The sequence below is a fragment of the Triturus cristatus genome, chromosome 5_1 (assembly GCF_964204655.1).
Source record: "Triturus cristatus chromosome 5_1, aTriCri1.1, whole genome shotgun sequence".
NCBI classification, from domain to species: Eukaryota; Metazoa; Chordata; class Amphibia; order Caudata; family Salamandridae; genus Triturus; species Triturus cristatus.
In genome coordinates, this window is record NC_140587.1 from 550,900,960 (window position 1) to 550,910,304 (window position 9,345).

At 43.0% G+C, this 9,345-nt stretch overlaps 1 pseudogene; it reads right to left on the reverse strand.

Moving 5' to 3' along the window:
* Positions 1-713: 713 nt before the first annotated feature.
* Positions 714-2,870, reverse strand: LOC146831182 (E3 SUMO-protein ligase KIAA1586-like; annotated as a pseudogene).
* Between the last annotated feature and the right edge of the window lie 6,475 nt (positions 2,871-9,345).

Consider the following 9,345-nt stretch of genomic DNA (forward strand, 5'->3'; position numbering starts at 1 on the left):
TGGCAAGCCCACTATATGTACTCAGTCATACTTAATCTCCTTGTCCAGTGGGGCCTCTAGTATATGAGGGCAGAGCTCCCTAACATATAGTCTTAGGTACGTTCCTTCCGTATTCGCTGGTACTCCCATGATGCAAATACTGTTTCGCCTCAACCTGTTTTCCAAGTTATCGGTATGGGCTTGCAAGTCTATCTGGTTCCCCTGAGGCTGATGACCTCTTGTTGTAACTGTTCCATTTCTACGTTGTGGTTGTCATGGCTTTGTTACCTTAATCTTTTGTCAGTCTAGTGCTCACCAATGAGGTTGAGGGGAGTCCGATATGTCTTTATGCCTTTTCAATACCTGATCGAAATAGAACTGGCGGATTCATGTGCGTTGTAGGGCCTCCACGATCTCTGGAATCTAAAAAAGGGACAGCAGTAAATGGAACAGTCCCTGGAAAGGATGCCAGGGAGTTGGTTTTATGGGTGTTGTGAGGGGGTCACAGGAATGTCGTTCCTTGGCTTGTGCTCAGGAGGGTCTTGTGAAAGGGGCCAGAGAGACACACAAAGTGTGAGTTCAGCTTCAGAGAAGGCAAATAGGGTAATTGCAGATGCAAGGAAAAATGGCGGGCTGGGGGCGCGTGGCTCACCTTCAGGATAGTCTCAAAGGTGCTTTAGGCATTGTGTTGCCCTCTCCTAGCCCGCTGCAGGTGGATCCAGTTGTTCAGGCCCTTAAGAGTCTCTGCAGCGGGGGCCGATTTTTATGAACATTATAGAAGACAGACGATTGATTGACAGTCTGCTCCGCAGTTGTGTGAGCACACCATTCATTACGCTAAAGCCCCGTTCACATTCAGCAGTGGAGGTACAAAAGGTGTTTATAATGTGCACTAATGGTTTCAGGCTTTCAGGAATGCAATTTTTATTTTGTTTGTACTCTCTGAAACCAAGGATGTACTGCCTAGTATCAAATACATGCAACCTGCTACAAAGGTTTTGTAATTCTCCCTCACCTTATAGGATGTCTACTGGATCTGGCCAATAAACTGGTTGTAGGAGTTTCATTCTATGTACTAACTCTTTGTATTCTATTTCATCATTGTTTGTGGTTTTGCATCTAGAAACATTTGATGCATTAGTCATTATCATCCTTTTTCGCAGGTCATTTGCTAAGCTCCTAAAGAACTGTGCCCTACTGATGCTAACACAGTCTGTGTTCTGTTGCAGTCCTACACCAGCAAACTGCATACGTTCAGTAGCATTTAATGCAGTTGTAGCAAAGGGCCCAGGTGAATCTGCCATTGATTCAAACACTAAAATCTGCATCTGTATTGAACGATCGGCCTCATATATGGTCATATCACGCCGCTGCAGTCTTCTGGATAGGTCACCCAATTCTGTGAGAGTATCATATAATATGCCCATATTTTCAACAAACACCAGGGAGGTTAATAAACGGTTTAAACCAGCATATTTCTTCTGCTCAATGTCACTCCTCGTTGAGTCTTTGGAAGATTCCATGAAATATTTACTAAGTGCTTTGTAGTTATTCCAAACAGCTCTCACAGATCTTTCACTTGAGGACACCCAACGTACATCTAGCACCTTTACAATTGCCAGAAGTCTTACTTCTACCTCCAAAGCACATTCCCCAAGCTCTCTCTGAGAGGCATGGTCGGTAGTATATAGTTTATCAAAAAAACTTTGAGCTGATTAATGCCTGATACTTCTTTACAAACATCACCCATGGCAAGCTCCAGCTTGTGGTTAGCACAGTGCCATACACTCAACTGTGGATATTTCAGTTTCAGAAGAGTTGCCACACCGGATTTCCTACCTATCATATTGGAAGCACCTTCTGTTACAAGCTGAACCAAATGTCTTTTTAAATACTCATCAGTAAAACCGTGTCTCTGTAAGCATGCAAGTAAGGTATCTAAGATTATATCTGCTGCTGTGCTTGGCAGCTCAACAAGGTCTAAGAAAAAGGTCAGTGGCTCATTGTGTTTATCAATACATGCTCTTACACAGATAATTAGTGTGGTCAATTTACTAACTGTGGTAGATTCATCTATCATGAGGCTTATTTTTGACTCATTCTGCAAGATAACAATCAATCAGCCTTGACCTCATTGTAGCAGCAATATGGTCTATTATGTCAGCGCAGCTGTGATCTGAATGCAAGACTCTGCCCAAGTCTGCACCATTCATCTTTTGAACATCAATATCCAACGGCATTTCAGAAAAAGGGCGCTCATGTTTGCCTATTTTGTATGCAGTTCTGAATACATGGCATGTCTCTCCCTGTACTTTCATTTGCATTTTCAAATTGTACTGTGGAATACTTTCACCGGCCCTCTGTTCTAAAATAGCTAGTGCCTTAAGATGACAGGAGCTAATCTTATGACAAAATATTTGTTTCCACAGAGAAATTTGCTGCTTGTCTTTAGAAGGACCATATGGGATGACCAAGCAATCTACCCATTCCATGGAAAAATGCACACCGTGACTTATTTCTGTTTTAAGATTTACCTTCCTGCACACTTTACATCCAAACTTGCCTTTGGAAAATAAGAGCCATGGATACTCTGACCGTTTCATTTCAAGTTGTTCCCAAGACCAGCAGGCTGGGTGATCAATTTGGTCCACACTCTCCACCACTTTTCCCTGGAGGAGTATGTGACTGTTGTTAGTGCCACAGCCATCTAACAATACTTTGTCTTCAGAATCGACTCTTCTCCTCTTCTCGGGCAGCCTGCCACTTTCACTTGTTTGCCTTTCAAAACCCTGATTTGCATTTGCCATTGGTCCTTCCGATCTGGAGCCTGGGGACTTGTGTGTTTCGCCAGATGTGGCTGAAGCATTTTTCTTCTGCAGCCACTGAAGCATCTACATAAATAATTGTGTAAATACATACATTTGAAAATAAGCACTGTACCAAAACTCATGATTTATTTTAAATGTTGGCTGTCATTACGAATCGGGATTTTCCACAAGACAATTTAAGAAAGAGTCCATGTCATTTTTTAATACCACGGTAAACACTATATTGAATATTAGCCGTTTGACAATGAAAACTAAGGTGTAAATGAAAATGTGTCAGCTCACACTTAAGGCATTTACTTGAAAAATATTTTTACATGCATTTATTCAATGGAATAATGGGGGAATTAAATGCTACATTGTTTGTATCAATGTGAGGGAAGACATTGGATAGTCTCAGAACCTGGCTTTGGCTCTTTACCTCTTTAAAACTTGACGTTCAATTGAAGAAAGTCGAATACTGCGAAGCTTCTGAGTTAACAGCAATTTATATGGCAGGTAGAAGAGATTTAGGAAGCACCCCTACTTCCGAGATTCTGTGACAACTGTGCTTCGCGGCTTATGCAGTGACACTGATTTGCCTCCGATCTAGCAGTGAACCTGATCCCTCTCTGGCCTTGCAGTGCCGTGGTTTGAGGATGACCCGTCTTTCTGGTTTGAGAACAGAAACACCCTCCTCCGGTTTCTGGTGAGTGTCTGCAACAGCACGATCAGAGAAATCTTTCAAATAAAGAAGGGAATGTTAAATAAACGTTAACATGAATTTGCCTGAAAATACTGATCATTTTGCACTGGTATCTTCAGAATGGGAACTGCTCAATTTTAAATTGTTCCCTAACTAAGTTCAGGGACAAAAAAAACTGCAAGACACCAGTAAATCGTGGTTTAAAGACCACTGTTCTAACTATTGAGCTCTGCTGCCCATTCCTGCACCTTATAATAAAGGAGGGACTACTTGAATGGCCACGTCAACCCCCTAGATGTCTTACTGCAGTACACATCTTATAGCAGCTGGTAAACCAAACATGGAACATAATAAGTTGATAAGTTCTGGCATAAACCATTTTAGTTAGCTGAGGCAGAGTGTGCATAATAGTTACATACACTTGTACCTCACTGTCAATGTTTTCTGTGTTGGGAGCACTGTTGATTACATCATTCTGTGACACTCGAGAAAAGCAAAGTTGTAGTCCTATGTTTTTTTATGTGCTTCACGCAGCATGCACAAGGCCAGCATAAGATGTTCAAACATGAATGGGAAAATATCCAAGTTTGCAGATGTTTTCCACATAATTATAGCTCTGCCGTATTTTTCCACATAATACATCTGCCGCATAATCTGATGGTTTTAACAAAAATTGTTTGTAGCTCAAACGGATCAAAAGTTACTAAACAACGTGAATTGTGTTGCTGTGAAGTGGAAGGCCGTGTGCAAAGGTTGACTGGTCACCTTTCTCACCGCTGCATTTGCATGTTACACTGGCATTAATGAGGCAAAAGCTTTGCAGAGACTGATAGTATGTGTAAAAATGTCAAAATAATAAAATATCAGAAAATGTACTACATACCACTGCAGTCTTTTTTGCTGCATAATTTAGTCAACAGTGCAACATAATTTTGTCCTCCATTGCTGCATAATTGCAGTGGCCCCAGAGCAGGCAGCACATGCTAAAAGTGCTTGTGTATGAATCAGAGAGACAATGGAAGTTTGTGAGCTCAGGGACGTATTTATGGGAATGGTGGCACAGGGCAGCACAGCAAGTTACTTTGCTGCACTGCCCTGTATCACAGGGAAAGGGCAAGAATACACGGTGTTTATCCAGTATGGTGCATTCCTGTCTTTTCCCCCAGCGCTTGCGCCATTTCGACAGTCTCGTGATAAATGCAGGCACACTTGCCCCATGGTGCAAGGGTGCCTCTGTTGCATGCAGGATTGTTTTTGTGCAGGAAGGGGCACCTTCCTGTACAAAAACAATCTTGAGAGGCGTTTTCCTCTTTCTATGTGTGCTGCAGAATAAAGCACACTTTGAAAGAGGAAAAAACAAGGAGAATTAAAGATATTTCTCCTAGTTATGCCTTCCCTGGGGAGGCGCAATATTTTGACGCATTCCCAGGATTAGAAGTCCTTGTAAATCTGTGAATGCGTCAAAAACCATGGGAGTTGTGTGGGAGACTTTTATTGTTGCAGGAAAACTACTGGGTTTACAAGTAACTCTGCAGTGATTTATGCGTTTTTAAGAGTGAGTCATTATGCTGCACAGTTCTGCTGGTTATGTTACTGGGGGCCGATTGTCCCCAGTTACAAAACCAGTCTCCCATGCAACCCCTACCGCAACACCTCCCTTGCACACAGTAAGGCAATGCAGCAGTTTGTGCTGCATTGCATTACTCCATATCTATGAAGCCGTTCAAAGACATGCAAAGTGGCTTTAAGTGGCTTTTAAAATATGACTTAGAGCTTTGCATTGTGAATGTACCACATTGCAAGGTGCAAGCTTGACGCTAGGCCCTTGAAAACATGCCCCTTAGTCTGGTGTGCATGCAAATCCTGCATTGCCAATCCCTGATGAGTTGCATTAGTACTACTGGAACAAGGCCAATGGAGGCACCAATGGGTGAGGTGGACTGGCCTCAAGGGTCCTGTGACCTCAGTGACAAAGTCACTGCTACTCTAGGGTGTGCTGCTTTGTAGGCCTGCCCGCAAGACTGGAGGTGAACTTCAGTATGGATTGTGGTGGACAGGGTTTCAAAGTTAACCAACACTGGCCACCGGTAGGGTTCACCTGCTGGTGCTAAGAGACCAGGGCTTCTAAGGTCTATCAGGGGAATGTGCTCTCCCAGGAGTGGTCTGAAGGACTAGGCATGAAGGGTGAACCTGGCTCCCCAGTTCCAAATTTGATAGCTTTGGCCACAGTTCCACATCCTATCCCCACCGAACACCATTCTGCCCCACTGAGTGAAACTCGCACTGTCTTCAGCTACAACCCAATTCTGCCCCATTATAAACACCTGGATGTGACTCAATTCAAATTATGCACTGCCTGAACAAAAGTAACAACATCCTGGAAAAAGCAAACACTCATTGGGAATGCAGGATTATGTAAAGCATGCAAAATATAAGCAGGAACGACATGTTACTTTAACGCTTTTACGCTCATTGTTCAGAAATCAATTAGTATTTTTTGTTTCAAACATTGGGCACATGAATATAGGGCTCCTCCTGTACACATGTGTTAGGCAGGGCTCAGAAGACAAAGGAACTCTTCAAAAGAATCTGATCTGACTCACGGAAACCCACAAGGGCTCCTTCATATTCATGTCAGCCAGCTAGCTGCTCAAACATAGTATAGTACATATGTATTCAAGTGTCCTGCAAAGAATAATGAGTGCGAGTAAGTAAATGTGGGTGTGAATGATTGAGTGCCTGAATGTAACTGAGCACGAGTGAAGGAGTGTATGTGGAAGAAAGTTAGAGAAAGTGAGTGAGAATGAGTCACATAGTGTAAGTGAAACTGTAAGTTAGAATGAGATAATCAGAGTAGGAAAAAGTGAGACTGAGTGAGAGTGAGAGTGAAAATGTGATACCGAATGTTTAAGAGTGAGTGCAAGTGAGCAATTTTGAGTAAAAGGGAAAGTGAAGGAGAATGAATAATGGGGGTAGTGAGCCTGAGTGAGATAACATGTGAGCAAGCATGAAAAAACACAGGCCTTGGCAAAGTGGAGGTCAATATTTACTTATGGGAGGAACATATTGTGCATCTTGAAAAAAAACGTGGTCAACTCCTGGGGAGCATCAGACTATGTTGGCTTGGCACAGTAATGGCTTTTCAGAGAATTTGTGTAAAAATGGGGTGTCGAAAATAAAATGCAGTATTTGATCCTATAGTTTTTTTCAAAATTATCTTAGGAGTAGCAACACCCAGACAGCAAATCCTCCTAAAAAAAGGCACGCTTACTCGCTTTGTACGCTCTAGTTCAGCTCTAGCATTACGCTACACTACTCTCAACCATCACCAGCAGAGGTGAGAAAGGGTATTGTGCATAACCGACACAGTTAAATAGTTTATACATTTTACTGTTCCAGTGGCATAACACTCAGAAAAAGAAAACCTGCCGCAGTTCTTTATTGATCCTTCACTTAAAAGTGGTTCCGTGAAACTACTAATCTCTCCTTACCGGACTACCAATAAAGTGATAATATATCTTTTGGGCTCTCGTTATCGGCTTTCCGACTTTATCTGCTTTTTATGGTGTCATGTTTGAATAGGAATAAGACTTTCATCAACTGAAACAGCTCCAGCATTACTCGGGCGCTGAGAGAAAAACGGGACTGACCAGCAGAATTTTCTGATAGCGCTTTCATGCTCCTCTGTCTTGGATGACAGGCCAAGTTTAAAAGGGGCCATATTTTACTGTCATGCGTTCTGAGTTTATATTTCAGTGATAGCAGTAACTGGCACATACCTTTCAGCATAATAATGACAGCCTCTTAGACTGTAATGGGACTGAAGCCAGTAGGATTGCCTTCTCTTACATCATTAAAGCATGTGAATAATTCGCAGGAATTCTAATGAAAGTCGATAAAGCCAGCAGCAGTGTTACGCCATTTCTGCTAACGTTTAACCTCCGTATTATAGAAAGAAAAAGGGATGTTCGGACAAGAGAATAATGCACAAACGAAAGAGTAGCTTTGACATTCTTTCGCAGAACGTCCCGCTGTACTAGCGGCTGAGCAGGACTTCCTCATGCTAAATGATCCACTTGTTTTACGGTATTCCAGACGAGGAAAATGCAAGACAATCCAAGAAGAGACTAGACATATTCCACGTTTACGATTTTCATACGCAGCTCGTTGGTCTTGAAAAATACACCATCACGGTTTCCTAGTCTTCTTATTTAACGTAACCAGGTTCGGGTCTGGCAGGAAGCTCAAGCATCAGTGGTCGAAGTGGGCAGGAATGGCAGGGCACGGCGTGCCCCTACTTCTTTAATTCTATAGATTCCGTTCCCCTACTTTTTTATTTTGAACATGCGTCCCGGGACGTAAGAAATATCCAAGGCCTGCAGAGAAGGCTGGCATTTGTGGCTGTTCATGGACGGGCGGGGAGCAGAGAAGGAAAAGGTCTCCGTCTCTTGCTTCCTGCCCAGACAAGACAAGGAAGGTGTCCGCTTCTGCTCTGCCGCTGGCAGCTGCCCTCCCCCCCCCCTCTCTTTCTTACTCTTATTCCCTCTCTGTCTGTCTAACTCCTCCTCACTTAACGAAAACCGTGACACAAGAAATGGTTCTCACACTGTCTCTCTTCCTGTCGTTCATTTGTTCCCCTGTGAAATGGATGCAAAAAAGAAAAACACTTTTGCTGGAAATGCCGTTTTGACATTTTTCTATTCCAAAGTGCAGCCACGGAAATAAAAGGTTCAAAATATGAAAAATCAATAACTAAATAAAGCAAGATGGAGTGTTCTTAAAGTGGCCAGATCGGTTTTATCCAAACCCCAAAAACATTAGCATCACTTTACTGAGTTTGCCAGTGAAGCACTGTTTTCCCCCGGTGGGGAAGTGCGCCAAACCTGGAGGTACTGCAATATCTGGTTGATGGGTGGATTGGAAAACAAAATGTGTACGGCGGCTTTGTGTTCACGAATGTGGTCTTTTTAAACCATACTGCTTACGTTTTGTAAGCATATATATAAGCAGTGGACATTGAAATGGGTCCTTTCTGGGCTCTGTAGTTTTCAGGCAGAAGCACTCACTGATTTCTGAATAGTGAGTGTAAAAGCGTTAAGTTCACCATGTTGTTTCGGCTTACATTTCACATACTTTATTTAATCTTTCATTTCCTATGAGTGTTTGCTTTTTCTAGGATGTTACTTTTTCCTCTAGGCAGCATATTGTTCTTGCCTAGTGCTTAATTTGAATTGAGTCGCATCCAGTTGTTTATAGCAGGTCAAATTGGATTGTAGTTGAAGGCAGTGTGAATTTCTCTCAGTGGGGCAGTATGGTGTTCAGTGAGGGAGCGGATGTAGCACTGGGGGCAGAGCTGCCGAATTTAGAACTGGGCAACCAGGTTCAGCCTTTATTAGCAGGCCCCCAGACCACTCTCCTGAGGGAGCACATTCCCACGCTAGACCTTAGAAGACCCTGCAAATCCGGAAAAGCCCTGGTGTCTTAGCACCAGCAGGTGTACCCTAGCAGTGGCAAGTGTGGGTTCACCTTGAAGGCTTGCCCACCACAATCCATACTGAAGTTCACCTCCAGTCTTGCTGGCAGGCCTACGAAGTAGCAGACCTTAGAGCAACAGTGAGGTCACAGGACCCCTGAGAAGAGCTGTCTCTAGGGTGGTGCGACCGTTGTGACCGCAACGAGTGCTGACTTTTAGTGGGGGCGTTGTATATTATGGTTTTAAAAGCACTTGCTGCCTCCTTACTGGCCTACATCAATTTTCGGAAATAATAAAAATGTCATGATAACTCCGGTGAGTAAACGTCTTACTAGAGCGAGATCAGAGTTTTGTCTAGTGGAAGTTTTGACTCATGGAAAGAT